Here is a 7,468-nt window from a genome sequence, read left to right as displayed (position 1 = left end):
TTTGAAGTAACTGCATACTGTTTTACAGTGTCTGCGCTAGTTTACATTCCCTCCCATCATGTAAGAGGGTTCCCTTTTCTCTGCATCCACTCCAGGCAGCACTTGTTTTGTTTCCTGTGTTGTTAATTTTAGCCATTCTGACAGGTGTGAGGTGATATCTCATTGTGGTTTTGATTTGTATTTCCCTGAGGCTAACTGATGTGGAGCATCTTTTTTTTTTTTTTGAAGATTTTATTTATTTATTTGAGAGAGAGAGAGAAAGAGAGCATGAGAGGGAAGAGGTCAGAGGGAGAAGCAGACTCCCCACCAAGCAGGGAGCCTGATACGGGACTCGATCCCGGGACTCCAGGATCATGACCCGAGCCGAAGGCAGTCGCCCGACCAACTAGCCACCCAGGCGCCCCATTGAGCATCTTTTCATGTGTCTCCTGGCCACCTGTATATCTTCCTTGGAAAAATGTCTATTCGTGTTACATTATTTTTTATCTCTAGCATGTAATCTTGATTCTTAAGATTTTCTTTTCTCTGCTTACATGGCTAATCTCTTCTAAACAAGTTCCATGCCTAGGGGCTCCTGGGTGGCTCAGTGTGTTAAGCCACTGCCTTCGGCTCAGGTCATGATCCCAGGGTCCTGGGATCGAGTTCCGCATCGGGCTCTCTGCTCAGCAGGGAGCCTGCTTCCCTCTCTCTCTTTGCCTGCCTCTCTGTCTACTTGTGAACTCTCTCTGTCAAATAAATAAATAAAATCTTTAAAAAAAAAACAAAAACAAGTTCCATGCCTAGTACAGAGAATGAAACAGAGCTCGATCTCACCACCCTGAGACTATGACCTGAGCTAAAATCAAGAGTTGGATGCTTAACTGACTGAGCCACCCAGGTGTGCCTTGATACGTGGTTTTTGAATGTAGGAGCTTTACAGATTTCAGCTTACAAAGTATGTGATAATCCTTTATCCCTTAAAGTAAATGAAAACAAAATCAAAACATGGGTTACAAAGTAATGGAAAATGGACATTTCTCTATTTCAATGAAGACTAATTACCAGGGTGATTAAATACGTCACACAAATTATAACGATTGTAATTATTTTGTTGGTATGAGATAATGTCCAAGCTGGTGAGTTTTCCACACATTACCATTGTGGAAGAAACATTTTTTCCAAGTAAATTTTAACTAATATTATAGAAAAATGATTCAGCAGCAGCGGAGTAAGAGTCATCTCACTTGTGCTTGCTCTTTCCAGTTCCTCAAATAGGAATTATGTACAAGTTATAGTGTATAATAATGATCAAAGGTAACTTAAAAATGTAGCGGAAAGCACTAATTCAAGCATTGGCAGACCTGGTTCTTTAGTAGATTTTACTATGTAATTGCCTTACAAACATGCAAGGACATAGGCTCAAATTTCATATCTACAAAACAGTAAAAGTAGATCCTGCTGTGCTTACTTCAGTCAGTCATAGTAAGGATCAAATGACAGACTATATCAGTGTTTATTTATAAATATTTTAGATTGGTATGTCAGTGCAGGTTATTAGAAATCACGGAGTGCTGACTTCTCAGTTCTCAGATAAATAAACTAATTCAGATCTATAAAAATTAATGACTTTCCCAAAGTAATATAAATAAATAAGAGCAGAACGAAGAACTTATTTGTTGTCATATATCCCTTCCCATTCATTTCTGAATTGCATTGTTCAGTCATCATTCTCTTCAATGTCACCTTCTTCCAGGAAATGTCAGTAGAAAGTAAAAAAAAAAAAAAATCATATGCTATCATACATTATAAAACATTACCTTCCAGATTTTTAGTGTTATATTTTCTACTTCTGAAAATTGAAATGTCACATTTTGGCACAAATAAGGTACTTACAGCATATTAGCTTGATAAGGAAAATTGGGAAATTGTTTTGTCCATAATATATTTCCTTTACCAGTTAGTATTCATTGCCTTTAAAGATTAATTTTATTGATTTTTCATTTTTTAATTTTTTTTATGAAAACAAGACCTTTCCAGGGCCGCCTGGGTACCTCAGTCGGTTGAGCAGCTGCCTTCAGCTCAGGTCATGATCCCGGCATCCTGGGATCGAGTCCCACATTGGGCTTCTTGTTGGGCAGGGGGCCTGCTTCTCCCTCTGCCTCTGCTTGCCTGTACTCTATCTCTCTGACAAATAAGTAAATAAAATCTTTAAAAAACAAAACAAAACAAAACAAAACAAGACCTTTCCAGATACTCAGGACATAATTAATGCAGAAGCTATGTTTGTCTTTTTAGGACCTAACAAGCATCAATTAATTATTTTAGGGGCAAGTCACAAGATAGGAACTGCTATGGTCTAATGGATCATGTTCTATAAAAGCATGGATTTTGTATTATTGGAATATGGGATGACACATCCATACTAAGATGATTAGGTAAATATATAACCAATGCAATATTACATAATTTGAAATCATGCAGCATAAATATCTATGTAAATCATGAATCATTAGGGAAATGCAAATTGAAATCATAATACCTTACACCTGTTAGGATGGCTGTTACTAAAAAGTTAAAACCTAAGTGTTGGTGAGGATATGGAGAAGGGGAAACTTCATGCACTGTTGGTAGAATGTAAATTGCTATGGCCATTGCAGAAGACAGCATGCAGTTTCCTCAAAAAATTTAAAAGAACAGAACTACCATGTGATTCAACAATCCCACTTCTGCGTGTATATCCAAAGGAAATTAAATCATTATCTTAAGACCTCTGCACTCCCAAGTTTATTGCAGCATTATTTACAATAGTCACACTGTTGATGCAATCAAAGTGTCCATCAGAGGATAAAGGATAAAGAAAATGTGATTAAATGTGATAGATACATTGGCATAAAATATTATTCAGCTTTATTAAAAAAGAAATCCTGTCATTTGCTGCAACACGGATGAACCCAGAGGACATTATGCTAAGTGAAAGAAGCCAGACACAGAAAGAGAGATACTGCATGATCCCATTTATCCGTGAAATCTAAAAAAATGAAATGAATGGAAGCAGAGTACAATATTGGTTATTGAGGTTTGTGAAAATGGGGAGATGTTGGTCCCAAGGTACAGATTTTCAGTTTTAGATGAATAAGTTCTGGAGACCTAATGTGTACAGCATGGTGACTGTAGTTAATAATAATGTAGTTTATACTTAGAATTTGCTAAGAAAGTGGATCTTAAGTGTGTTTGCCACCAATAATAATAATAATAACAACTGAGGTGATGGGTATGTTAATTACCTTGGTCATAGTAATCATTTCATATACGTGTATATGAAATCACGTTGTCCACCTTAAATATATACAATTTTTATTTGACAGTCATACTTTAGAAAAGCTCTATTCAATAAATTAATGCAGATTTTATATTAAAATAATGCAGTGATATAAACATAAGGTAATTAGATACAGATATTATTAATTCATTATGTAATTTACGTAACAACACAAGTATACAAATGTATTAATGGTTGTGGCATGATACTTCTCAATTCCTTAAAAAGTGAAAGTGTAGACAGTCTTTCAAGTAATATTGAAATATATACACATGCAATATTGAGGTCACTGATTCTTCAGAGAAAATCATCTGTCAAGATTAAAGTATTGCACAGTTTGAAATTAAATAAAATTAACCAAAGTTGTCTTGTCACATATAGCTCTCAAAAAGAGTGAAAGTAAAGCAAGGTAGAGCACTACATTCCAGACAATTTAGTGGTCTCTCTGAAATATTAAGATGGATTATGTGTTCATGTCACTTGCACTGATACTTGTATTTCTTTGTTTAAATCCAGTAGCTTTCTTAATATTCTCCACATGGAAAATGAAACATCCCCATTTGCATTTTAAAAGAATGTGACATGGTAAAGCATGCCCAATGCCAAAGCTACATTATTTCTTTCATGTAATTATGATGTAATCCACCCAGATTTATTCAGATGTACCCAGAATCCTAACCCGACCTTTCTGAATTCAATATGGTGCCTTATTAAAAGAATATATATAATTTTTCAAAATGGACAAAAGAGCGATTTTAGTGTGATTTCACTCTTTCCAGGTTCTTGGCAATATTTAACCCTTTCGTGTTTAAAGATTTGTTCTGGGTTTTCTGTTTTGTTTTGTTTTATTCCCCACGGTTGAAGATGAAATGCCTTACAACTATAAAGACAAAAAGTAGATTAATGGTCACCTAGAGCTGGAGGGGAAGTTGGGGAAAAATAGAAGCAACTTCCAGAGGGTATGAGGTTTCTTTTCGAGGAGGATGAAAATATTCCAAATTGATACTGTTGGTGGTTGTGTAATTCTGTGACTATAATAGAAAAATTGAATCATACACTTTAAATGAATAGTTTGTATGGGATAAAAAGCTCAGTAAAACTGTTAAAAATTTAGCCTACAAAACAAAAATACAAAAATCCTATTTCCTTTCAGTAGTGATTTAATCAAAGAAAATTCCATGAACATTTTGAAAATTCTGAAGTTTGATCATATGCTCATGGATTATGGCTTATATTTTAAGCATTTACTAATATGGGTCAGGTTCACGGGATTGCTCTCAACTAAACACATTTTTTTCACTAAATTCTATCTCCTTGTTAAGAAATCCAGGTAAGGGGTAAATATTATTTGTGTTGAAGCAACCGTTTAACTAGTTAGGCAAAATATTTACTTTTCTGTCCAACGTGTTTTCAAGTGATCAAAGTGAAATTTATTATTGATAATATTATAAATTCCTCTTTATCTGTACTCATCTAATCTTCATCATAACTCTCTGGGACATATAATGTAATTATTGTTATTGTAAAGTATGTTAACTTGAGGCCAAGAGAAGGTAAGTAGCTTGATTTGTGTGGCAAAATTATTAAGTGGTAAATCTAAGATTTATAAGTATGAAGTCTGACTCCAGCATAGCTTTCAGTTATTATGCTCCATGTCTTGATAAGGTTCAAGAGTACTTGCTGGCTTGGCAGGGTAATACAGTGCTCTATTAACTATGAAAATAAAGAAATTTAAGTAGAAAGTCACAAATAAGCACTAAATAATAAATCTCCTTTTGATGAATAAGGTTTCATTATAATGGTAGTAATAAAAATACCTAATATTTACATAGATTTTGGTTTATGCAAGAATACTTTTTTAAAAAGAACACTGCAAAAATCATAATTTTCGTACTAAAGTTGAGAAGACTGAGATATAAATGTGTAAAATAATTTGACAGTCATGCAGCTAGACATTAGTAGAGTCCAATTATTTACTCTCTAATACAAAACATAGGAATTATGGAAACAGGAGGAGAGATTATATATGAAACTTTACTCTCTTCTGTAAGGAAGCTCACTTTACCGAGTTTGTAGTTAGCACTGGCCAGGAGCTCGGCAATTATTGAACTACCTGCCTCTAACAGCTTTTCTCAACTTTTCACTAGGAAAGTCATTGCCTAAAGACAGGTAGATGTGCCTAGGCATGAGCTTCTTGACCAGTAGGCCAATTAGCCATAGGAAAAAAATATCAAAGATAGTACTAAGTATTACTTATGAGTGTATTTGGGAGCTCAAGTCAAATGAAAGCCTATCTACATCTGTGGTAAGAAAACCAATAGAGTTTTATTGCATTCCTGATGCACACTCCATGTAGTAGCACCTAAAAGGGAATCATTGTATAATTAGAAAAGAACATCAAAATTAAACAGCAGTAAATAAATAAATAGACATATGCTTTCCAATACCCAGTTTAATAATTAAAATACAGTCAGATGAAGTGTGCAAATATGTGTATGTAGGGGGGAAAACAGAGTGAAATGTAGTCTCAGGAGATCTGGCCTTGATGTTTAGGCTACGTTTCAAAACCCAGGGGGAGGATCTACTTTCTATAGTTACCACATTATATAATTTAAATCTTAATTTTCTCAAGAAATTGCATGATACTCCAGCAAAAGGGAAGTATAGCTATCTATACACTGGGAAAAAGAACAAAATACAATCAATTAAAGCCATTTCCAAAGAACTCCATATATAGGTTGAATGGATAAAGACGTGGACAAAAACTGTTATTCTTATGTATCCATATGTTAACCATATGTATTCATATGTTAACTGAAGAGAAACCATATTTAAAGAATACACAGTGGCACCTGGGTGGCTCAGTGGGTTAAAGCCTCTGCCTTCAGCTCAGGTCATGATCCCAGGGTCCTGGGATCTAGCCCAGCATTGGGCTCTCTGTTCAGCAGGGAGCCTGCTTCCTCCTCTCTCTCTCTGCCTGCCTCTCTGCCTACTTGTAATCTCTGTCTGTCAAATAAATAATTAAAATTTTTAAAAAAAAAAAGAAGACACAGGAAGTACAAGAATGGTGCCACACCAAATCAAGAATGCAATAAAAATAAAATTAGAACAGAATGAAATGAAAGTTGCATTATAACTGAAATAAAATATTCTCCAGATGAGCTCAATGGTAGTAGTAGATGAAATAATCAGGGGATATAAATACAGATCAATTCAGATTATCCAATCTGAAAAACCAAAAGACCTATAAGTATAGTATAAATGTTGAAGAACTAAAGTCATTTAACGTTTGGTCTCTAACTCCATGCAATAAAATAAAAGTCATTAACAAAAGGAAACAGAAAATTCACAAATATGTGGAAAATAAATAACACACTCCTAAATGAGACATGAGTCAAAAAAGAAATCGTAGTAGAAGTTAGAAAATACCTTGAGATGAATGAAAGCCTAAAATCTGTCAGTTGCTCATCTCTTTAAAGTGAAAATATAAAATACAAAGTCTTATGGGATACAGGTAAGTCTTTTTTTTTTTGAGGGAAACTTAGAATTGTAAACATATATTTAAAAAGGAAGAAGGTATTACGTTAATAACCTATCATCTTAAGGAATGACAAAATGAAAAACAAATTAGGGGCTTATGGGTGGCTCAGTTGGTTAGGTGACCAATTCTTGGTTTTGGCTCAGGTCATGATCTCAGGGTTGTGGGGTCAAGCCCCGTGTTGGGTTCTGTGCTCAGCGAGGACTGCTTTTGTCCCTCGGCTCTTCCCTTCCCGCTCCCTCTTTCTGTCTCTCAAATAAATAAATAAAAATAAAAACATTATAAAAGGAAGAACGAGTTAAAAGACAAGCAAAAGGAAAGAAATTTTGAAAGATGAGATCTGATATGAATAAAATAAGATACAACAGAGAAAATCTATATACAAAAGCTAATTCTTTAAAGAGATGAGCAACTGACAGATTTTTGGCTCTTCTTACCAAAAATAAGATAAAAATATCAAATTATGAAAAAATCTGGAATGAAAGAGAGGCATTACTATTAGCCTTATAGAAATAAAAAGAATTAAATTGCAATACTAGGAACAATTGCATGCTAATAAATTAGAAAACTAAAGAAATTTGGCAGATTCCTAGAAAGACTCAAATTACTTAATCTTAACCCCAAAGTACAAA

This window comes from Martes martes (genome assembly GCF_963455335.1).
Source record: "Martes martes genome assembly, chromosome: 18".
NCBI lineage: Eukaryota > Metazoa > Chordata > Mammalia > Carnivora > Mustelidae > Martes > Martes martes.
The sequence above is the reverse complement of the archived record's forward strand: the minus strand, read 5'-3'. Positions refer to the sequence as shown.